Below are 26257 nucleotides of genomic sequence, written 5' to 3' on the forward strand. Positions count from 1 at the left end.
ATTTCTATTGGTTTCGAAACTATTCCTTTCATTAATTTTTAACTTTTACTTAAATTCTGAAATTATTCTTTTTATGTAACTAATTTTGCTTATCCGGACGTAAAAATATTCCTCAGCTGAATTTTACAAATGCAAAGTATGAAAAAATGCTCTTTCATTTGAACTGTCAGGACTCAATATTGCCAAAGTATTGCTAGTTTCACAATGAATGATAATTCATTCATTTAATTCTGTTGCAACTACCTGTTGGTAAGAATGAGTGTTAGGAAAAAGAAGTTTTTTTGATTCTTTACCCGAGTCACCCGAGCCAACATCTCTGTATAAAAGTAACTATAAGAAAACAACAAAAAAAAGACGAATGATGATATAATCAGAGGAAAATTCCCTATTTTTTATTATTTTTTTATTCAGCAAAAGAGATGTACAAGCATACATATACAAACAGAGACAACTTTTCATTTCAAGGTGAACATGACTGTAACATAACGGACGATGGATCATTGATAAAAAAAAGTACAATGTGTGAAGGGGGAAAAATACCTATATATGCACATTTGTATATAAGCACAAGTATAAATGGGGGGGGGGGAATTGATAGTTAAATGTCAAGTAATAGATGGGTCAAGGGGGAAAAACAAAATTAGTAGTGACATTATATTCTTTTGAATCTTTATTATACAGTATTTAATATGTGTACTCTACTCCTCCCCCCCCCCCCCCCCCCCACCTAGCGACTCTTCAATATTTTTCTGTTCTTGTTGGGAACTTACCTTTGACAATTTTTCTGACTTTATTTATCGATGACAGTTTTTTGGCGACAATTGGAAACTTTACTTATCTTTGACACATTTGTGTGATCGTTGGTGATGCTTTGTATGGATTCTGTGATTTACGGTATTTTTATGAAAGAAATATGGTCAGCTCTTTACTATTGATAACTTTCTTCCGTAACGTCTTTCCCAGGCTGGATGGGAACCCCTTGGTGGGCCGCAAACTGGAGGTTGTGCACCCCTGGAATAGAGTATAGGGACTCTTATCCTGTTAAATTACATAACACTCAGAAATCTGAGGAAATAAAAGAAGCGGGAACATGCTGAAGAAAAACTGAGGAAAGCGGGTTGAATAACAAAAAAGAGAAAGGGCGCTTACTAAAAATGCCATAATGAGCTCAAAATTTATGGCTTATGGTCTAGAGTTAGACTTCGGTGCACCTTTTTTAAAGAAGACCATTCCTTACCTGATCAACCACAACTCGATAATAATAATAATCAATAATGGAACGAAGCTACAGAAAAATTCTTGAAGACTTTCATCAAGGATTCTAGTTTCCTGGCAAACTTACCATTCTGCCTTGGGCTTAAAAACTAGGCTTTAGATTATAAGTTACTTCATAATTCGGGGGGGAAAAAAAAAGACGTTTCTTCATGATGTATCATCGGCTCATGTAAATCCGAAAGGCCGTAGAACTTAACAGGATTCCATCAGTCAGGCCAAATTGATTAGGCAAAGATGTAGAAACGATATCAAAAGATGCATCACCCCCCATTTAACTTACCATACAACGTTATACATTGAGCATTATATTCATCCGAAAGGGTTTTCATAGTTAGTCGTGGACGAGTCACGATCATTTACATTCCCATCAAAAGACTCATATTTAATGAGAAAGGCGATTTTTAGGTTCCGAATCCATCTTATTATTACAGAGGAATAAGTGCCGCCATGCTTATTTTTTGCCTCCCCCCCCCCCCCCTCTATAATTTTATGCCTTGTTTCACGAGAATGATCGCTTCGTGATCCACTTATAATAATAACAATAATTTCTTACGGTCATCGCAATCACGAAATCTTTCTACAACACCCGGCTAATAATCGCCATCGTTATCATCGATAACTAATTTTACACTATGGAAAGATTTCATAAAATCGAACTCTTTCTTTACGAAATTAATTACGTATATTTAATTATAATAACCATTTCTTTATTGGGTCATGCTAATTAAATGTTGGTGATTTTTTTTAATGATTCTTTTGGACGTTGGATACTTGACTCTCTCTAACTGAGTGGTAACTATTACTATATGTATTTTATTAATTAGATGAATGACGGGGTTTGTTTTCGTGATTTGGTCAATAACGTTGCGGTTCGTATCACGGACAGTTTTCGTGATCGTTCTAGGGTGAGGTGTTGATTAGTCAGCTGCTAGATATTAAAAAAAACACTGATGGCATCATTTGATTGAAGTATTCAATAATGAACCTTATCGTGTCGATATATGCAATTTGCACCCACATGTATGGATTTATTAATTTATTATTCAGATTCGTCAGCCAAGTTTAAGACATGGGTGCACAAACTCCGGTCCAAACTAGCTCATCCGAGAATTTTTTCCGGCTCGCGATGCAAGTTTCATAATGTATCATTAAGGTGGAAATACGATAGAGACATATGAAATTAAAGAATTCAGGGAAAAGAGAGCTCAATCTTTTTTGAGGCCCCATTAAGTCCTAATTAAAAAAATATTTGGGGGGCGGCGTCGGACAGCGTCATCCGAACATAAATAATTACAGGATTGTTGTACAAAAATGCTGAAAAATACTAAAAATAAATAAATAAATAAAATACATACGAGCATATTGTGTGTACAAAAAAATATTGTCAGTTTAGAATTAATGGAAATATAATTCCAGAATTTATGAAAATACAAGAACAGTTACTGAAAATATAAAAATAATTAATAAAAGCTCAGAAATAACTCACGTTAATTCATAAATAATTGATGTTAATTCAAAAATTGATGAAAGAAATAATTTCTTTCATTATTTTATTGGTTTCAGAATCAATACAAAAATTAGAATTAATAAAAAGGAAATACTGTAATTCCCACATAATTAACGAAAGTTCAGAAACTATCAATGAAAACTATGCAGAAATTTCAAATGAAAGTTATGCAGAAATTTCAAATGAAAATTATGCAGAAATTTCAAATGAAAGTTATGCAGAAATTTCAAATGAAAATTATGCAGAAATTTCAAATGAAAATTATGCAGAAATGCAGTAAATGAAAATTGAAAAATAATTGATGAAAATTCAGGAATAATAAGAAAAATAATTGATGAAAATTCAGGAATAATAAGAAAACTAATTTTAGGATCAATCAAAAGAATAATTTTAGGATAAACAAAAAGAATAATTTTAGGACCAACGACAAGAACAATTACAGAACTATAATAAAAATTCAGGATCAATGAATGAAATAACTTCATGTGAAAAATAAAAAATAATTACTAAATTAATGAGAAAATTTTTTCAGAACGAAAGAAAGAAATAACTTATTATTATTTCAAATTCGCAACCAACAAAAGTCTTTTATAACTTTGGTACCTGGACTCGAGACCCAATGGCCCAACCATTAAGACGACACTTATTTTCCACTAAGTTCCACGCAGTTTATTTTTACGGGAATAGCCAACTAATACCATAACCCAGAACGGACAGGGTCACGGAACCCCCCAGAGACTATCAACCTATAGCGTAAGCGGCCAATTAAATCTTCTCAACTCAATTAAACGCTCGGGGGATTCGCGATTCTTATGCGGTCTCAGAATGATTGATCGAACACTCTGACAGTCTAATAGCCATGTATCGGCTACTTTTGTTTTTTTCTTATTCTCATACAACTTATAGCCTTCGGAGTTTGAAAGATGCGTTTTTTCTGCATAAAACGAGAGATTTTTTTTGATGTATGGGACTGGAGATTGATTGGCAGAGGAGTCGTGGTTATTTTAATGACCGTTCATCCATTATCCAAAATGATCATGAGTTTTAATGAGTAGAATCAAAACGCCATCTTCAGAGCTTCTTTTTTTTTGGAAATGTTTACTATCAAAGCCTTAAAAAATATATTTTAGAGACGGCCATGGCCGTCTTAAGAGCATCACAAGCCCCTGGGCAAAGTGGTTCATTTGAGAGGTCCTCCCTCAGGGCTGGACAAATCTGCAAAAACTTACATGTCCCCGGTCGGGTATGTAACTTAAAATAATAGATACCCGAATCCATGTTTTACATGCACGAATATCATTATCATTGGATTTTACTTTAAAAAATGTTAAAAACAAAATTGATTTATTTTCATAAAAAATTGTCGAAAGTGTTATGGGGCCGTTCAAATATTACGTCATCATCGATGGGGGGGGGGGAGGGGGTTTCCGATTTGCTGACTTTTGATGACAAGGGAGGAGGGGGGTTTTTTGGATAATGCTTACGTCATCAACCACCCTTTATGAAAATATGAGTTAGGATTCAGAGAGGCAGAGCTGATGACGAAATTTTGCTGACGAGGGGGGGGGGTCAAAAATGGCAAAAAATTTGCTTACGTAATACTTGAACGGCCCCTATATATATATATATATATATATATTTTTTTTTTTTTTTTCAATCAAAATTTGAAAAGAAATAGGTAAATTCAAAAGGAATGCGGTCACCAATTAAAAATCTAAAATTAATCAAACCACTAATTATAATTTTCCATGTTGTTGGAATAGGAAAATAAGTCACCAAATTACAATTTGCCAAATTAAAATCGTTCATAGAATTATAGCCGATTTACGGTACGGGACCGGACGGTAGACGAGGGCATAGGATAGCGAAGCTAAATCATTCGGCGGAAAACCGGAATAAATCGTGATAAAAACCGGGAAATAATGCAAATTTACAAATAAAAACAGGAATGTTTTTCCCAGAAGGCATTATAGTGACGAATTGCAAGGAAATGGATAAAATTACCTGCTGACAATAGAAACCTTGACCTTCTACGATTTATAGTTCAGTGTTTTTAAACCTTTTCTCATTATAGACCGCTGAAATTATGTGAAAATTTTCGGAAAAATAATTTGTGAACCGGTGAAATACAAATTGGAGGAAAATTTCTTAGATACTTATATAAATTTCATATTTTTATGCGCTTTGCTATTTTAAATACGAGAAACCGCTTTAAGCTAGGACACCCACTATCACCTATTGAATATATAAAATTAAAATTATCCATAATAATTCTCAAAATAAAATAGTTGTTGGTCTCAAACCGATTTACACTGAATTAAACTGAATTACATGTGGTATGAAAATATATGTTTTTTTACTTTTATTCTGCATACTGGTGTAAATTTTATGCGCCAAAATACCGGTCACTATGTTTCTGATGTTTACGGGAAATAATCTAGCAAACATAAAAATATATCAACCGGTACTTTGGAGCATATAATTTATACCGGTATGCAGCATAAAAACAAATTAAATACATTTTTATAACGCATTTTGTTCGTTTTCGTGCTGCACACCACAACTTTAAAAAATTATAACAGATAGTTCAGTTTCTCTTTGATAGGTGACAGCAGAAGCTACGTATTTTAATGATAGAGAAATATATATTTTCCAATATTTCTGTATGGTATATATAAATACTTTCTACAATTTTAGAATCAATTTAATTTAATCAGTTTTTACAAGTTTTTATACAAGTTTATTATACAAATTATACAAGTTTTTATTCCTTTCGGACACTTTATAAACTGCATACTAAGGCCATATAACAAGTATTTTTTCGAAAAATATAGTTTTACGTATTTATAGAAACTAAGAAGTCTTTTCTCTTCTTCCTGATTGGGCAGTTGTTCCTAATTTCAGTTGCTCTTAAGCCCCGCGGTGCTACTGAACTTTCTGATAATTTTCGCAATTTTGCTAAACAGATGAAGAGCAAATCGTTGAAAAAGTTTGTCAAATTGATCCACGCTGTTTAGAAAAGTAGACATTTTTTGTTTGACGAATTATAAAGTAGAATCTCACTCTCCTAGTTTCTGGCGCCATGACGTCGCCAAATCATTGGTGCTGTAAAAAAATTTCATGAAGTTTGTTGCCGATTTGGCGATATTTACAGAGGAAGGCGTTCATTTTTATTTTTACATAAGACAACGACTATTTATAGGCGAAAAATGGCATGATAAATTATTTATGTTCGTGGACTTCCTTTTTCTGTAATAAACTTTTAAAACGTACAGTACAGTGCATAACAAACATCTACAGTGAAACCTGTACGAAACGGAACATCAATAGACTGGAATAATATTCCGTTTTAGGCAGGGAAGGGCTCTATAGAAGTTTCAAATTGTTCATTTATAAAACTTAAAAAATGCAACCGGTAAGGTAATCGGCTGTATTTGCTTGAATGTAACCGATAATCTTATTTGTCGAATTTTTCATATTTCTATATGCAGTCAAATCCCGTTATAACGAACTCCAAGAGACCGGAGAAATCACTTCGTTATAACGAAATTTCGTTATAAAGGAATTCCATGTTTTTGTATTGTTCCTATGTAAACTTATCTGAAGGATTAGAAAAGTGTTCGTTAAAACGAGATTTTCACTATAACGGTATTCGTTAAAACGGGATTCGACTGTATATAAAATTGATTTTCTGTGTGTGTTTTGTGTATGTTCTCTATACTAATCTACAATTTCAGACAGATCGTCGCAAAATTTTTCATATATACCAAACAGGACCCGACTTGAACGATAGACTACTTCAAAAGCACTCTCCTAAGACTGATCACGCTTGATGGGAAGTAGTATTTGATTGCATCTGAGATTGTACTTCTTAAACTTCAAAGATCTTGAAAGCAACGTGAAACTCGTTTATAACGACAGAATTTCGAGTGGAATCTTCGATTTCATCATAACCAAGTTTTTAACTGTGCATAGAAAAACACCAAAACAATTTTTCTTGTATACATATACACTGACCGCTAAAGAAATTCGACGAATCCTTATCATCGACGAATAATAAATCGATTCATTTTTTTTTTAAACTTGTAAAAGGTCATTCATCTCTGACCATTGGACTTGACGTATTTTAATCCTTTCATATATAAAAGACCATTCGGAAAGAAAATAAAAACCGTAAGAATGAAAAGCTGCCAGTTTTCTTTCTTCTCTTCGGGCCGTTCACATTCCTTTAACAGTTATTATCTCGGTATGTAATCAGTAAAGTGCCTCTCTTTTTTTGAGAAAACGAATAATAGTTACCAGTCATAAACTGGTACGACATTGTGGCCATTTTTAATTATAGTGTTTATCTCCAGATCTCTTTCTTCTTCTTCTTAAGAAAAGTCTTCAAGGCCGTATACGGCAGGTCTTTATTTATTTGTTTATTTTTAAATCTTACCTGAACTGACCTAAGTTAAGATTTTTCTTTTATATATAAGAAGAAAGATTATAAATTCATTTTTCTTCCGAAGAAAATCGTAAAAAGCCTTCGCCTTGGACTGAATTTTTGCCAGACTTTACATTTCATTCAAATGGTTTTTTTTTCCTTTTCTTTTCTTGGCATGTCGCCATGCTTTTGATTCGGATTATGAATTCATAAAAAGAATTTTTTTTTTGGTTTTTGTATACCTTGACCTAGTTGGATACATCTTTTGCATCAACGCTGGATGTTGTTTAAGGGATTAATAATCGAAATTATTATATTGGGTGGGATTATTTTTATGTCCTGTCATGATGGGATTTAAATTGATGGTTTCGAGTCCCGTTCTGTGAATCTGTAATGAGTAAAGATACGTAAATTTCGCAAATGAATAATCAGAATTTCACAAAGAAAATTTCCGAATAGGAAATTTCGTATTTATTCGCAAAGATAGAAAATTTGAGTTAAGAAGTTTGTATTCATTGGGAAAAAAATTTTTTTTTGATTGAAAATTTTGCGTATATCAGGAAAAAAAAAAAAATTCCAATCCGAATATTGTATTCATTTATGAAAAAATTTCAAATCAAAAATTTTGCATTTTTCCGCAAAAAATATTTCTGAATTCAAAAATTTTGCATTCATCTGCAAAAACATTTCTGAAATGGAAAGTTTTACATTTTCATCCGCAAAAAATATTTCTGAATTCAAAAATTTCGCATTCATCTGCAAAAACATTTCTGAAATGGAAAGTTTTGCATTTTCATCCGCAAAAAATATTTCTGAATTCAAAAATTTCGCATTCATCTGCAAAAACATTTCTGAAATGGAAAGTTTTGCATTTTCATCCGCAAAAAATATTTCTGAATTCAAAAATTTTGCATTCATTTGCAAAACTATTTCTAAAATGAAAAATTTCGCATTCATCTGCAAAAACATTTCTGAAATGAAAAATTTTTCACTTCATCCGCAAAAAATAATTCTCAACTAAAAATTTGCATTCATTCGCAAAAGTATTTTTGTAAGTCAAAAATTTTGCATTAATCTGCAAAGATATTTTTGCAATAAAAAAATTTCCATTTCATCTGCAAAAATATTTTTCCAAATCAAAAATTTTGCATTTCATCCGCAAAAAATATTTTTGAAATGAAAAATTTTGCATTCATTCGTAAAAGCGAACTAAACTAACGGCAAACTTTTTTAAAATAGTTTAACTCTACTTGGTTGAGAGTTCTAGAATTCAAGTGCTCGCTCTGAACAATCACTATCCATTTCTTCCCTCTTCAAAAAATTATTTTTCACAGAAACGTGAAGAAAAGCAAATTTTCGCATTTATCGCATCTACTTCATTAATACGAAAATTACGTATCCCTCATAATGAGATGTTTTTCTTCATTTCGCTATAATCGTTGGTATCGGTTGAAACCCAAAAGAGAGCCTTGACATCCTGGAGTCGGGCCAAATTTCACTGGTTTTTCAGCATACATGCTCGGTAGTCGGCTGAAGTTGGTTTTCTGCGGTTCCCGACTTCGAGGCGTGAATGTAAGCAACAGGCCTATAACGGCGTAAAATATTCAATCATTATACTTACTCATAGTTAAAAAAATGGATGGAAGACAGCAATATAACAAGCATTACACAGAAACAAACTTCAAGTCAAGTTCAAAACACTTACACGCACATCCGGACACATGTACCGATTCGTTAGAAGTTCCGCAAAGGAATATGGATGAAGTGCATGTGTGGCTTAGTAGTAGTAGTAGTACCATACATGCTCAACCCATGTCCTGCGGGCCAAATGTGACGCTCGGAGTCATCTACGTGGCCCGCGACATCAAACTTAATTTTGTAAAAATGAGCTAAGCAGAACATAACCATATTAGTCAAGTGTCCCGAGGCACATTTACAGATCATTTAAGTGACACGCAGTACATTTAAAAATCAATTAAGTGATCTGGCGCACTGTTCTTACTTCACTTAAGTGACCCACGGCACATTCCTATCTCAATTGAGTGGCCCGCAGCTCATTTATAGATTACTTATGTATCCCGCGAGACACGTTTTCAAACCAGTGAAGTGGCCCGCACTCTTAAAACGGTTGAGCACCCTTGGTTTACAGAAACGGAACCCTATCAGGGGCGGATCTAGAGCTCGCTGTTGGGAGGGGTGATTTTGCAAATCGCTTAAAAATTAATCTCAGAATGAGGTGAGCAGGTGAGCAACACACACACACACACACACACACGCACACGCACACACACACGTGTCCCGAATTTTGCCCCGTATCTTCCATGACAGTCCCGTTTTTCCTGTTTCTCTCCATCCCGCATTTTTTTAAAAATGTCCCTGTGCTATCCGTTATTTAGTCAAAATTATCTTGAATTTGTTGTTGAAATGTTATCATATTGAAGTTCAGTTCATGAATTATCGAATTTCACTTAGAGTGATCACGCCCGCCCATACATCCGCCCCTTAACTCTGTCCATACGCAGCCTATTCGAAATACAGAAAGTTTCAGTAAAAACCGCGCAAAAAAAAAATCATCAAAATTGTGAAAAAACGTGGGAGTCAAGAGAGGCGTCGTCTCCTCGTTTCAAGAGCCTGAGAAATCATAAATAACGGAGTCTATTTTAGAACTTTTTCGAAGAAAGGGGGGAGGGGGGAAAAAGGGCCTTAAAAGCCCGAATGTGTATACACACATCACATACGCACGGCCCCCTCACTAACCTACCTACGTATATAAGCATTTTTACGCAAAAGCTTCCTGTCTGCACCGGAAGCTTTTTTACCAAAGAAAAAGAATATGGAGGCCTCTCCGTAAAAGAAGATGTACCAGCAGCAGATGTTGGCTTTTTTTTTTATTTTTGATTCTCAAAACATCTGCTTCACCCTCAAGAAGAACTTCACAAACCCTTATTTTATTATACAAGAGGTGGCCTCACAGCTCTCGACAGCATTTGGCTCACACATGTGCTGCGAGAAAACGTTTATGAGACAATACCTCCCTTTGGCAGCGCAAGGTGTGACCCATAATCGCTCTGGGTGCTGAAGAGTCACGCATTAGAACACAATATGATTCTAGCAATATTTAATGCAAGTACTTGATGTCGGAAATACTCTTGGATTTGAATCCAACCTGCTACACTGAGCAACTTATACGCTAATCTTATCAGAGCCGCACTTATGTGACATATGTGACCATACTACCCCCCCCCCCCCCAACGGTTTTAGGGAACTGCACTTGTGGAAGTAGAAATGAAAAAATTATTTTAATTATTAAGAAATGTAATTTTTTGTGCTTTTATATTGAAAATGTCATAAATATTTTGAAATACTGTAAACCATAGCCGTACGCAGAATTTTCTCGGGGGGAGGGGGGTTAGATTTTGTTTCCTTGTTTACCCCTAGGAGGGGGTTTTACGTTTTTCCCTCCAAAATAACCTATAATCTTGGCTCAGGGTGGGGGGGGGGGGGGTTAGAACCCCAAAAGCCCCCTTTGCGCACGCCAATGCTGTAAACAAATTTGCGAAGTTCGTCACAATTATATTTCGCACCGGGTCCAGTGCCTGGTATGGGTGATCCTGAATCTTATTTAACTGATTAATATACATATCGATGATGGTACTCGACTTGGGCGGGTATTACACTATAAAAGTTTGATAAAATCTCTTTTATAAAACTTGAAAAATCTAACCAATAAGGTTATTGGCTACATTCTAGAAAAAGCAGCCGGTGACCTTATTGGCTGCATTTTTCAAATTTTATGAAAGGGCTTTTACCAAACTTTTATAGTGTAATACACCGGCCATAAGCTATAAAAGTTTTATAAAAATTCTGTTATAAAACTTGACAAATGCAACCAATAAGGGACCATTAAAGTATTACGTCAGCAGATTTTTAGCCATTTTTGACCCCCTCCCCCAGCAAAAGTCAGCAGAACACTGACCCCACTCCCATCAGCAAAATTTCGTCAGCAGTTTAGAATATTCCATATCTTCAAAAAGGGTGGTTGATGACGTAAGCAACCCTCAAGCCCCTTTCCCCCCTTGCCATCGAAAGTCAGCAAATCCGAACCCCCCCCCTCCCCAATGCTGAGGTAATACTTGAATGGCCTATAAGGTTATCGCTCGAATGTAACCGATATTACATTGCATAGTGTAATCCTAGCCTTATTGCATTTTGGATTCAACAGTTGAACAAAACCATAGCTTAAACTGCTATTAAACTATAAAACTTTTATAAAACAACTTTTATGAAACTTTTGTAGTGTAACCCCATCCTTATAACCGTGACTGAGGTTGGGGCGGTGTTTGCCAATATGGTTCTAGATTCGTGATTCACGCATTAAAATTCAATTACATTCCTCCAAGTTTCGGTGAGAAGTGGAAATACTACAAATATTTCAGATTTTTTTTAAAGTTATTTCTCTGTTTTTCTTAAATTTTTGAAGAGGTTAAAATTTTTTGAAAATCTTTAAAATTTTGGGGAATTCACTGGGGAATTTCACTGGTTGGGGAATTTCGCGGCCCGTATGGAAGCAGCTTTGTGGCGCTCTACAACAATACCTACAAATCTCATCAAGGTTTCCTTGAGAGAATCGTGCCTCAAGTATCAGCCACCCAGGGCCGCAACTAGATGATTGGTCACCCGGGGCAAGAGCGCATTTTGACGCCCCCTTGTAATGTTGAAGGGGAGGCTTCAGAATGAAATTTGCACCCCCCCCCCTCGGGTCCAGCGCCCGGGACACGAGACCCGCCTGCTCCCCCCTAGTAGAGGCCCTGCACAATTTCATTCTTGCATCTTGCATTACAATGGATTCACTTATAACGTTATTTTTTTTTTTTTAAAAACCCACCATAGAAAACGTCTCAAGTGGGAATACGCTTCAAATGGGAAATCTTAATAAGAATTAGAGTTAAGAGACCAAGCGGGAAAACGTTCTAAGTGGGAACGTTATAAGCGGGATCAACTGCATTTGTTTTTTGTTTTTTTTTACATCTTGATCTTATTAACGTAACGCCCTTAAACCGGTTCCATAGCAGCAGAACTCTGCACAATTCCGCAGCGCAAAAACCGGTTTTGTGGTAAAAAAAAAAAAAGAAGCAAAATCGACCGTTTAAATCGTCCACGCTGTGCTAGCCACACCTCAAAACCGGTTTTTTTTTGGCTGCAGAGTTCTTCTGCTGTGGAACAGGCTCTATCGACATGATGCACCTTCCATATGCATCTCAGACCCCTGGCTAAAGTCCTTGATGCAGGGCCGTTTTGACAATGTCATGCGCTCTCCGCGAAGTGTTCTCGGGAGGCTACTTGGCTGTAGATATCAGCCTAAAAATGTACATACGAGAAATGAGAGTCAGATCTCATTATCAAGAAGACTCCCTGTGCACCTGAGGCAACCGGCCCATTAATCGGAAATTTTAATGGGTACTTTACATTGATTTCCTCGTAAAAACCATAGAATTTAAAAAATTAAGTCTTTTGACATCTACAGTACAACCCTGTCAGTCTTTCTCTCCATGGAGGAGGAAGCAAGCATATACGGATAACGCGTAGAGGGCCACAAAATTAATTTTTTCGCACCTGGGCGCAAAATGTTTGAGCTTGGTCCTGCAATTTGTTTTTCGAAATTATTATATTAATATATACAGCATATAACATTGACGTCGTTTGTGAAGAACAGCGTCGAATTCGACAGGTTTCTATAATCAATCTAATTTGAATTTTAAAATTCTTGATTAGTTTCTCTGGTGTTTTTATAATTAATTACATAGACCTTGAGATCCGACTTGCGCGTGTTAATCAAGTTATATGGAACGCTGTGGTAATTACGGTATATCATTTAAATACCGGTTCTGGAATATACACACGCACATTTGGACAGAGAATTAAAGACATTAATACAATATTTTTTTATTGGATTTCTTTTAGTGTGAATAACAGCATTACGAGGTTCCGTATTACAAAGATCTTGGAACTTCTGGCTCACTAGTATGCGGACCGGTACCAATTCGTGGGAATTTTCTACCAGTCCACGAAACGTTGCGCCCAATTCACAGAAAACATACTATATGATTTTAAATTTAATAAGTATGTATTAAACCGACTCTCTGCACAGTATTGGTTTTTATAGCAGATCTACAAATTATTTTTTTCTCCCCTTTATTCATCTTTTGCCGGTCCGCAAATTATTTCTCGTTCATTTTTTGCTGGTTTGCAAATTCTCCTTCCCATTTATTTTTTCCTTGCTGGTCCGCAAATAATTTCTTCCCATTTATTTGTTTTTTCCTGGTTTGCAAATTATTTCTCTCATTTATTTATTTTGCTAGTACGCAAATTATTTTTCCCATTTATTCATTTTTGTTAGTCCGCAAATTATTTCTCCTATTTGTTCATTTTCTTGTTTAGTCCGCAAATTATTTTTCTCCCATTTATTCATTTTTTGCTGGTTAGCAAATTTTTTTTATCCTATATATTTATTTTCAAAGGTCAGTCCTTTTTTCCTATGCATTTTTTACAGGTCCGTAAACTTTTTCTACTATTTCCGTTGGTCCGCAAATTGGTTCAACTACGCGTCAGCCAACAGTCGCAAAACTGTTTGAAGAACACTACTATACTATATTAAGGTGCTTGCTTCAAGTACCCCCCTAGAAATGCGTATCCTGTGAAATGAGTGGAATGGAGTGTATTCTTTCCGCACTGGTTCAACAACTTGTAGTTCGCATTCCCCCGAGGGCACGTAATTGCACAGTAAAGGGTATGAGGAAGAATAATCAACAAGAACAATTAGTTCTTTAATTGTAGCTAACATTATTTTGCATGTTTGTAATTAATTGAGTATTTAGTTCAATAAAATCGCCTCCGACCTAAGCTTGAAGGATCATAATAACTTCTTTTTGGCATGATAATATCAACTTAGCTTGGCTAATAATACAGTTATTTTGCATAAACTCTATATGTAAACAGAAAATTTACTCAGAGATTTTAGTCATTTTTTGTCTTAATTACTTGGTTTTTACTTATTTTTCCTTTTTTTTTTACAATAATTATAAACAGGGCAACCCTTATCAGACGCAGGGCCCGTTGCGGTGCTCGGGCAAATAATTTCGGTGCTCCTTAGTCCCGCTTTTATATATTTTGTTGGGAGAGAGGTGGAAGGGAATTGGCAGTACACCGAAGAGCCAAAAAAACTGGTACACCTGCCTAATATCGTGTAGGGCCCCCGCGAGTCCGCAGAAGTGCCACAACACGACGTGGCATGAACTCGACTAATGTCTGAAGTAGTGCTGGAGGTAATTGACACCATGAATCCTGCAGGGCTGTCCATAAATCCGTAGGAGTAAGAGGGGGTGGAAATCTTTTCTGAACAGCACGTTGCAAGGCATCCCAGATATGTTCAATAATGTTCACGTCTGGGGATTTTGGTGGTCAGTGGAAGTGTCTAAAGTCAGAAGAGTGTTCCTGGAGCCACTTTGTAGCAATTCTGGACGTGTGGGGTGTCGCATTGTCCTGCTGAAATTTTCCAAGTCCGTCGGAATGTACAATGGACATGAATGGGTGCAGGTGATCAGGCAGGATGCGAACCTGTCACCTGTCAGAGTCGTATCTAGACGTACCAGGGGTCCCATATCACGCCAACTGCACACGCCCCATACCATCACAGGGCCTCCACCAGCTTGAACAGTCCCCTGTTGACATGTAGGGTCCATGGATTCATGAGGTTGTCTCCATACCCGTACACGTCCATCAGCTCGAAGCAATTGAAACCGAGACTCGTCAGACCAGGCAACGTGTTTCCAGTCCTCAACAGTCCAATGTCGGTGTTATCGGGCCCTGATTGGCCCAGGCGAGGCGTAAAGCTTTGTGTAGTGCAGTCATTAAGGGTACACGAGTGGGCCTTCGGCTCCGAAAGCCCATATCGATGATGTTTCGTTGAATGGTTCGCACGCTGACACTTGTTGATGGCCCAGCATTGAAATCTCCAGAAATTTGCGGAAGGGTTGCACGTTTGTCACGTTTAATGATTCTCGTCAGTCCCGTTCTTGCATGATCTTTTTCCGGCCGCAGCGATGTCGTAGATTCAATTTTTTACCGGATTCCCGATATTCACGGTACACTCGTGAAATGGTCAAATTTCATCGCTACCTCGGAGATGCTATGTCCCATCTCTCGTGCGCCGACTATAACACCACGTTCAAACTCACTTAAATCTCGATAACCCGCCATTGTAGCAGCAGTAACCGATCTAACAACTATGCCAGACACTTGTTGTGTTATATAGGCGTTGCCGACCGCAGCGCCGTACTCTGATTGGTTTCATACCTTTTTATTTGCATACGCATGCCTGTACCAGTTTTTTTGACACTTCAGTTTATATACAGGAATGCTAAAAATTATTTACACGCCAATGAAAAATCAGAATTTATTAAAAAAATAAAAAAATCGCCAAATTGATGAAAATTCTGAATAAATGAGAGAAATAATTCCAAAATGGATTGAAATCCCAGAATCAAATCAGTTGAAGCTTAGACAATTTAACTTATGGTGGCTCCTCGTGCATGCCCCCCCCCCTCCAAGAGTAGGACTGACAGGGCTCCAGCCATGGTCCTGAGACGATTCCTGTTGTTTTTTGCTTTTCCACATAGAAAATTCACTATAGATGGGCCCGTGAAGGGTCTGGTGTAGAGGAACGCTAGAGATTCTAGCCTAAGGTGCCTCCCTGCTGGAGGATGTGGGGGCCCTGTCTTCCGAGGCGCATTTACAGGATGGCTTAGCGGGCTATAGTCCAGGATGGCAAGTTTAGAGGGGCGGCAAATTCGGGGAATGAATGAATAGGAGAAGGGCTGCAAATTTTTTTTTGTATAACCCTATAAATTCACCTCTGATAAGAAAATAAGCGAATAGGTCATTGAGTGACCAAACAAAATGACCTACAAAGTTTGCAAGCACATGAGTGAGTAAAAGAGTGACTGAGAGTTTGCAAGCACGTGAGTGGGCAAAAAATGATTCAAAGTGTGTGTATGCAAGCGTGCGAATGACCAAAAGATTGACCTAGAGATTGTTAAAGCATATGTATTACCAATAGAGTGATCTGAAGAGCGTGCAAGCATGTGAATGACCAAAAAAATGACATAGAACATGTGTAAACGTGTAAATGATCAAAAGAGTGACCTGTAAAGCATGGAACCATGACAGTGAGTGACGAAAAGAGTGATCTAGCACGTGTACAAGCATGTGACCAAAACAGTGTGCAAGCAAGTGTGTAAGCAAAACAGTGTGGAAGCATCTGAAGGACTAAGAGAGTGATTTAGAGTCACAGGTGTATTCTCAGGAGTGGGGTTAGGTTAGGCCAAGAGGGTTGTAGCACAGAATTCAAGGAAAGGGTAGTCAAAAATATTATACTAGAATGGGAGAAGGTCGGCAAAATTACGGTATCACACAGCAGTGCCATCTTAACGCATGGGCCCACCCGGGCACGGCCAACACCACCTATAGAACAAGGCCTCCGCACGAAGCTCGTGACGTCACTGAAGAAGGCCATTTCACCTATTGCCATTGGATATAGCAGGGCGACGCATGGGATATCTTGACCCTTTTTTGCAGTATGTACAATGGCAATAGGAGAAATGTCCTTCTTCATTGACGTCACAAGCTTCGTGCGGGGCCCCATAGGTCTCTATAGGCGGTGTTGGCATGGCCGGGGGGCCTCACAAAAATGGGATATAATTGAAATTTTCGAGGAGCATACATGCAAATTTGTCCGGGAGAACCTCAGCAAAATCAGTTGCGGGCCTACATGATTAAGATGGCCCTGGCCCCATGGCCCCCCACATCCTGACGCAGGGCCCCCCGACAAGACTTTCACGGGGGACCCCTTTATGATGAATTTATAGCGTGAAAAAGCAAAAATTTTTTGAAAATTGTCCCGGGCCCCGGGGCTGGAGCCTTGTCAGCCCACCCCTTGTGGGGGCCATGCCTGGCCCCACAGGCGGCAAAACCATAAATGCTCCTTTGCATGTCTCTATTAATGAGTATTTACCGGGTAAAAACGTAAAAACGTAGAGAGAAACGTACACAAAAAATTCGATTATAATTTCCCATCCCGCAGTAATGACACTGATATCCGTCGCCAAATATCCAGCCAAAATCGCCAAGTGAGGGGGAAGAAGAAGAGATCGATGCAGCTGGGTCAGCACGCACGCCTGTTTGGCATTTGTCTTGGTTGTCGGTGCTGAGAGAGGAAGCGTCGGTTTTTCTCTCCTCCCTCTCTCTCATCTCTTGTGTGTGCATTTGCATATTTCTCCTCGGCATCTCTACGATACAAAAAAATGAAATAACATGGAAAAGACGGACTAGAAGAGGAGAGAATATTTTCCTCTCGTTCACATCCCACCCGTCAGTGCTGTTCGTTTTGTAAAATCTTCCCCCTCCACCATCTTTTAATTCCGGATTTTCTGCGTGTGTGTGTGGATCCATCCAGTGTTGTGGTGAAGAACCAATAATATTTATTATTACTATTTTTTGTATTGGAGTGTGTGGTGCGTTTTTTTTTTCTCCCGTATTTTTCGCCGAGAGGATTTTCGCCTTTGATTCCAACTTTGGAACTCGCAGTATTTTCTATACGCGGTGAACATCTGCCGCAGATTCTTGCACAAGAAGGAACGAAGGAGAATCTCTTCTCTCGCCGGTGAGTATATATTTTTAGACCTGACCTTTTGACATTTTGATCTCTGCAGTGTCCGTCCAATCCACTCTTCCCTCCTTTTGAGAATTCTAATCCTTGCATTCCGTATGGATTTGGACCGACTTCTTTCGGACTGTCCCACGATGACCGAGTAGGAATTCTCGTCATTTTTCTGTCCAAACGGTCATATGGCGGATGGCCTTGGAAGGTTCCGGGTTTTTGCGCGGTCCATGGGAAAATTGGTGCCCATTGGGAAAATGTAATTTCGGAATGTTCTGGTCGTTCCCTTTTGTTTTGTCACGGAGATGAGAATTGTTTTTTTTGCAGGGAGAGTGCTTTCGGATGACCACTTACCCGAGGACCCCTTGGTCTATCAAAGATGGTTGAACTCCTGATCTATGTCTGAGGGTTGTATGGATTTTCTGCGCGATTCCCTTTAAATCTTTGTTTAGAAATGCATTCTGCGGAACAACTCGGTAAATCTGGAGAGACCGCAGATCACGTTATGAACATCACGATGACAATTTCTACACTAATAGGACCATTGGCAGATACAGGGAAAGGGGGCGATGAAAAAATTTTATTAAGAAAGACGGAAGGGTGGAGGTCGACATTCACCCCCATTCACTGCACACCCTCGGTGACTCGTCCCCCTACATCCTTCAATAGGGCCCCTTGGCTGAGATCTTTCGTGAGACTTGCTGCGTAGGGAATCTAAATCTATCGTATAGAGCAGCGGTTCTCAACCAGTGCTCCGCGGAGCCCATGGGGCTCCTTTTGCATTTTCCAGGGGCTCCGCGGCCACTCGAGGAAAACAAAAAAAAAAAAAACCAGTAAAATTAAAAAAAAAAATTATTATAAATATTTTTAAACAGTAAAAATAAATCAGTAATTTTGATGAATGATTAAAAAATTGGTCTACGGGGCTCCGCCATACAATTTTTTTTACTGAAAAGGGCTCCGCGAATCAAAAAAGGTTGAGAACCGCTGGTATAGAGCTTAAGCCGAGCACCGAGAGGTGCATAACATTTCTGACGCCGCTGTCAGGGGTCACATATTTCGTGCTGTATGAAGATGATTAAATTGGGATCCAAGGCTTGAAACCAATAATGAACCGGTTAGGGCTATTTATTTGCTTTCATCGGAATTCGAAATCTTGAGATGCAATTAATGGTCTCTCTAATGTCCTTGTACTTTACTGGACAGGCTCATTTCCCTATATTTTCGGGCTCTTGCTCATAATTTGTATTATTCCGGTCTGATTTTAAGCACTTCATCTGAGTGGGCATAAAGTATTTTTCGTCTGATGCTCGTCATGAATGAAGAGCGGTCATCGTTATTCGAGTAACGGGTACCGTTGCATGCGCATTTATAGAACACCCATGCGGCAACTACGATAAGAGCTCAGTCAAATCAGTATACTCTTAATTCCTAGATGCTATAGTGCGAGTGTAAAATTGACCTAAAGCTCCCCGAGCATACTTCGATGATTTATCTGGTTGCACGTTGACGATGTTCAACGTAGGGTAAATGTTGAAGAATGGCACCTGACGGCCCTGTGAATGACGTTTTAATTGCAATTACAGGTCTTTTTAAAACTTGCTGATTCCGAAAGCGCTATTTCCTCGAGGGCAACAAGAACCGGTAGGCTGATCGGTGTTGAAGCTGTCAAAATTGAAAGGGTTCCATCGACGGTCAGTTTGAGTCTCTCATTCAAGGTGTTTAAGTCTTTCACTACCAATTGAAGAACCTGTATGGGACATGTCCCGGTTAATGCGTCGGGCGACTCTGGGTCGAAAGTACTGTATCCATTGGCGTACGCAAAGGCCCCCCCCCCTCCCCAGCAGCCGAATCGTGGTGCATTTTTGCAATGAAAAACGTAGAAAATCCTGTTTACGCTACTGAGCAAAGGCGTACGCAGAATTTTCTCGATGGGGTTTTAAATTTTTTCTTTTCTCAAACGGGGTTTACGTTTTTTCCTCCAAAATAACACTGCAATCTCGGAGGGGGGGGGGGGGTGGTTAGAACCCCAAAACTTCCCTTTGCGTACGCCAATGCTACTGAGTATGTAGCAGTTGCGTTGATGGGATCAACGGGGCCCTGGCCAAAAAAAAAAGTGGGATCCTAAATTGTAGATTTGCATTCGTTCTGGATTTATTTTTTCTTTGAATGCATATTTTATTTGGGTATTTTTCACACATTTCTGTACATTCCAAGTTTATGTATTTATTTTTTAATGCTATTTTACCCTGAAAGTCATCCCAACAGGTCTACGTAAATTGGTAGGTCCTCGGGCAAAATTATAATTTCAGGATCCGTATCAAGCTGAAAGTGCTAGCCTACTGCTGTAATTCCCGTAGCTCTGTATTCCTATAACTTTTTTTCACTGAAACTTATTTCACTAATTCCAATTTCAATTGGGGGGGGATACATTTGAGTCCCCCAGCGTCTGTCATGAACTTATTGAGTTTATGCGGTGATTCCCCAAACTTTTGTCCCCCACCGAATTCGTGGTTCTTTTCCTATACAACCCGAGGCGACCACGTATAGATTGTACCTTTATTTCGACGCAACTCGACCGGTAGTAAATTGCTATAGGACTGGAGTTGGTGTGCGGTGAAGTGAATCTCCTCGCAGAATTTATGGGGGGATGGACCCCAGGTTTCGATGCCAATGCCTTGTTGCATACTGAATATTTTGTGGGGGGTGGGGATCCGTGGACTTCATCTTATTTCCACGAAGTATCTATGGAAACCCAAAAAGAGGTTCAGAACCTCTGTTGTAACTTCGACCTCGAAAACCGAATCCAACTCCGACGTGTCACTGAAAAGTATGTTTCCACTGAAGACTAGGTTCAGTAAGTCCCCACCAAATCTGCTGTAGCTGCAGATTTTTGCAGGGGCGGGGAAAGTTGTCTTGGACCTGTGGGCACCTGCCTTGATCATTATCTAGAGATTTTGAATCCTGAATTAATTCTGGGGCTTTTGATAGAAAATGTGGTTACTCGCAAAACCACCGGCTCCTACTCCACTGAATTTATGGCAATTAATTGGGAACGTTTTCCACTGAAAGCTCGCTGATCTGTGAATTGCCTCCAATTATCTCTGGTCTCACCGCGACACGATTGAGAAATTGTCGAGTTGTTCTCAGACAATTGGATTAGCTATTTCTTTTTATTGAGGAGCTTCTTCGCAAAGTTCATTAACGCGTTCCTGAGGACATTCCTCGCTCATTCAGTGGCGTTGGAAAAAAGAGCTAAATCACAAGATCGCTCGTGCGTTTTTTTTTCTTTTTCCGATTCCGTGGCGAAGCGTTTTATGAAGTTTTTTTTTTACCAAGTAGAACGTTAAGAAGATTTTCTACAGCTTTGGGAAGCTTTTTTTTTCCTCCTTAAGCTTATTGTTATTATTATTTTGCTACTTCTCTCCACGCGCTCCAGTGATCGAGCCATCCCTACAACATCACATTAAAATGTGATGAACTCCTTTAGTTATACACCTGAGCGTCGTCTTCTGATCAAACTCAAACCGATTAGGATGTTTGGTGGTGACCTCGAAGTGGATGCAGTGGCGTAATTTTCCATGATGTGGTTTTCGAGTGATCCGCGGATCTCCTGGGGCGGATCCGCAAGTGGTTGTATGAGTGTCACCGCGATGCGTTTTAGTGTTAAGTAAAATTATAATGAAAGCATTGCGAGTCTATAGGCTCCGTCATTTAGACCGATTATGTCGGGGAAAACAATGCTTGGCATCTGTAAAGCTGCCGAGACATTTTTTTCCCGATTTATCAAGTCCTGAAGTATTGAAATTGGCTGATCCCATATCAGTGATTCCCAAACTTTTTCCACCTATGGCTTTGTCATCGTTTATCCGCGGATACCCAGAATATTCTAGAAAAGAATCACTTCATTGCACGAAATGGGCGCACACATCAGTACACCAACTCTTCGCGACGCCCCTGAGAGGCTGGTGACATGAGGAGCTGAAGCCGCGACACACGCTTTGAGAACCACCGGGCTATAGGCTCGTTCAGTTTTCTATCTATAGGTTCTTAGAATATGAAATACATAATTAAGTAGCCTATTAGAAGGTTGCCCATTAGCATCCCCACTCTCAATTAGCTACCTGTATCGTGAATAACTCCCAAAAAAGCTCTCATGGGAGCCGGGGTTTATCACTACTAAAATTCGGTGATTTTATAACGGTTTTTGTCCCCACCTCAAATTTGTTTCACGGAACAGTAGGCCCCTCCATTAGTTCCGCCTGTCCTTCCCTCTAGACCAGTGTCCAAACATTTTGGTTTTCTGGGAACCCATTGGCAGGAAGTTTGCAAATTCTCTTGTAATTCAAATGATGGTGTTTAAGAGTGCTTGTTTGACCTCATAATCTGATCTGCCACGTGTCTGACACCCCTTGCTCCAGACCAAGAGTTCTTAACCTATTAGGATCTACAGATCCTTTGTGTCAATAAGAAGACTAAGGCCAGGGACCCCTTTCACAGGACAGCACGGATCGTCCTCGACCAGGCTGTCACTAAGGGCATTCATGTACAGTTAAAAAAAACATGTGGGAGGTCAGACATAATGAAAGGAATCATTATACGATGATCTCAGAGGAGGTCCCATTTCAGGGTACCTAGAGGACCCATATACGATATGAATCAAATGCGAGATCAAAAGTAACACTTACTAGTATAAATACATACGCGAAACTGCAAGACAGTACAAAACAAATAAGTAAAAATAAAACAAATACACTTCCCCCCACATAATATTCAGTAATAAGTAAATTATCTTATCTGAGCTCACGGACACCCTGCAATCTCTCCGGGGGGGGGGGGTCCGTGGATCCACTGCTGCTCTACACTAGTGATGGGCACACTACGGCCCGCTATCCATCTGATTCCCCCCCCCCCCATCATTTGGTGCCACCAACGAAGAATTGAATTCCCACACACACACAATGTGGACATTTTATACTGTCATTTCGTAAGAGGCACCGTTTTATACGGGCATACGCAGTGGGTGTTCAAATCCCCGTGTGCTGAGATCATGGTGTTTCGTATATATGTTACTGCCAATTCGCGAAGTGGCCGGTCTCGTCGCTAATCGGCTGCACGCACTTCGAGCTTTGGCCAAGAGTTTCAGCCAAAGTCCGAATTGTAGACATGATTCGGATTTTGGCCGGCTATTTCGCGAAGTGGCCGGTGATCCCTGATCAAAGCTCGATGTGTTGATGCAAGGCGGCGCAGTAAGAGCCAAATCCATTTTTTTTAATCGCCAATATGTGATACTGTATGTTCTCTATACAAATCTAGAATTTTGGATCGGCCGCCAGTATTATGCATAACAATTTCTTTATAATGGTTTGTTACTTTTTCAATCCTCCCAGAAATTGAACACCCGAGCAGCGCCGGGTATTATAGCTGTCAGACCAGACACGACCCAGGCTCTGTCCCTTCCGAGATGTAAGCCTTTTACTCGTGCGGGTTGGGTCGTGCTGGGGATGAGTATTATAGCTAGTAATTGTATAAATATATAGTTTCCTCTGACAAATGGGAAAAAATTTGGGAAAAAAAATTACCTCGTGACTGCGTACCGCATAGGTTGCCATAACTAAAGGACATTATTATCACGAAAAAATACGCCAACTTGATGATCCCGAATCATAATCGAACTTTGGCCAGGGATCACCGACCACTTCGCGAACTTGTCAATATATAACGAAATTGGCCAATTCGCGGCTTTGGCAGTAACATTAACACCCGAGCAGAAAACGAAATTACCTCCCCTCGAGAAAATCCCGAGTACGCCACTGTCGTGAAAAGTATTTCAACACCACTAGGTGGAGAGACAAAGAGTTGAGTTAAAAAACAAGTCTGCGTCGTTTCCGCCTTTGCTTTACATTTAAGGTGAAATTTCTTCATAGTGTAGGCCTGAGGATAAAAAAAAAAAAATGAAATTTTTTCCTCCTCCTTACATCACTGCCCACCATTTTGTGTAAAAATGGTGCTTTTCATACTTTCTTTCGCCCTCGCGTTTGAAACTCGCCCGTACCAAACATGTTCGTGTTGTGATAATACACAGTAATAACAATGCTTTTCGGTGGGCGTTAGCGGTTTCCGCGAGCATTTTTTTTTTTTTTTGTGGATGTTTACGTTTTAGATTACGTGTCAGCGATTTCTTGTGGTGCTTTTCTTCTGAACCACAGATATATATACATATAGACAGATACATATCTGAGAATAATCTCGTTCGTTTATGGCTGGCGAGGCTGGGTGGGCTTAGACATTTTGCGGCACAGTGTAAGAAATAATTTTTCAAACGAATGTATCAGTATATACTAGTACCCATCCAACTCTGAAAGTCTATCCCAAGATGAACTCTACTATTTAGTACTTACTCTAGAAGACCCAGTGAAGAATCTCAAGGGAGGGGGTCGGCCTACCAAACACATCTGCCTCTGTGTTCGCCTTTAGAAGACCCCATCGGGTCAATCACCGACACAACTGAGGACAGGAGGCAGTATCTACTTGTACTATAGGAGGCCTGTTACTCGCATGGGTAAATGGGCCCACAAATTTTCAAGGGGCTCTAAATTGGCTGCGTTTTGTATTTTACGCACTGCCCACATGTCCCCTTTCTCCTGCGTGTCCCTCTGCCTCGAGGAATACTACATATAAGGGAGCCCCCAAAAATGCATATTGACATAGGATATGAACTTAATAAGGAACGGGCACTAGGTGTCCACGTTGTTGCGATTGCCTCAAATTTTCTGCTCAGTTTTGAAATGCTGACCCGTTAGCAAGCCCTACTACTGCGACTAAACCGCACATGCGCCTCGCTCATATGAAAATGGTTCGTCCTCTATGAAACCTCAAATAAATAGGTGCGTGTCGGAATGTGCGTGTGTTGCGAACCTAACATAAAGTTGGTTTCAGCGGAATGCTTGTAATGTGTTGCTTGCCATGAGACGGTACGAATACAGCGCACGCTGGTTTCCGATTCTGCTAATCGGCGCCACTGCTGATTGATTAAATTAAAACCTGAATTTTTCAGGTTTTTTTAACCAATTCGCAAGTACCTATGTCTATGTGCAGTTTTTGGGGCAATGCATACGCAGAGGAAGAGGTTATGTGGGTCGTGTCTAGCTAATTTTGGGGCTCCAAAATTTGTGGGCCCTGCGCAATGTGGCTATGCGAGAAACAGGCCTTCATGCAGTTTAATGTGTTTTGATCCTATTTTACGGGCCCCTAATCTCTTTTTCGCGGCCCAGTCTGGCGCATGCTTGGCCCTGTTCATATCTGGGATGAGGTTCTTGGATCCAGTAATGCTTGAGTGGGGAAACTGCACAGATCTGTTCAATTTATTTTCCTCGCGGTATCGTGTAGGGCAGTACGGTATCCCCTCTCCTCTCGTACAATACCCCTTCTCGAGAAAACAGATATAATGGACGAGCGGGGTTCGTGCCACGCGCCGCATTATCGGATTTTTCGACCCCCCCCCCCCCCGCCCTTCCAGCACATTTGTATGAAACCTTCCGTACCATGATTCATACCACGATCCGGGGGAAATATCGGACCCTATAATACAACACTGCATATCTTCAGCACCCCCCCCCGAGAGAGGAGTGCACAATAGTTCTAGTGTTCGTTCGCGGTGTCTTGAGAAACAAGGTCGGGTTACACATAAAGTGATTGCGGATAACACTTCATTTTTTTTTCTTTCGGAAAAATTATTTCCGTTATCTCTAGTTTATGAAAATCTTCCACGACAAGACGTTGTTTTTCCCACGCTTGTCTGGGAGAAAACGAAGGACTTGTTTGTGTAGGCCGGTGACTTCGCGGTATCGATAGATCTGCCGAACAAACGTTGTCTTCATCGCTGTTTTGAAGGTCGTTCGTTTGCCAGCCGAATCAGTTGAACTCTGCTATAACCGACCACCTCGGTTATCACGACACTTTTTTTGAATACAACGTCAATAAGCGGCTGTCCCGACTGTTTTTCACAGATTGAAAGATTTCATAGGGGGGGGGGGGCTGCCAAATCATCCCTCCCACATGCCTCAAGCACACGCCTCTCTCCTTAGTATCTCTCATTAAAATGTTAAGGGACTGTTCCTCATAAGTTTGAGCCCGGGGCAAAATGAATTTTTTGGGGTGCCCCTTCTACCTAGTCTTTGAGGTAAAAGCTTACCTGGTAGGGGGCCAGCGGGCCGTGCTTAAAATGCAAAAGCCGCCAGTTTTGTAGCCCGAGGCACCGTTGGCCCATGCAAGAAAGAGGCCTTGGCGATGTCACTTGCGTATCTCTCTGTAAATTGTACATAAATGTTGCGTC

General features: G+C 39.6%; 1 protein-coding gene across 1 annotated transcript in view; it reads left to right on the top strand.

Moving 5' to 3' along the window:
* Nucleotides 1–17450: 17450 nt before the first annotated feature.
* The window catches only part of LOC149069963 (uncharacterized), a 143715-nt gene continuing 134908 nt past the window's right edge, over nucleotides 17451–26257 (top strand). The window contains exon 1 of the mRNA XM_089249904.1: nucleotides 17451–17925. The gene's annotated coding sequence lies outside the window, so the exon portion shown is untranslated. The remainder of the gene's footprint in view (nucleotides 17926–26257) is intronic.

Source organism: Pholcus phalangioides, unplaced genomic scaffold, assembly GCF_987345545.1.
Source record: "Pholcus phalangioides strain wild (caught in Gottingen) unplaced genomic scaffold, Ppha-v1.0 ptg000022l_1, whole genome shotgun sequence".
Taxonomy (NCBI): Eukaryota; Metazoa; Arthropoda; class Arachnida; order Araneae; family Pholcidae; genus Pholcus; species Pholcus phalangioides.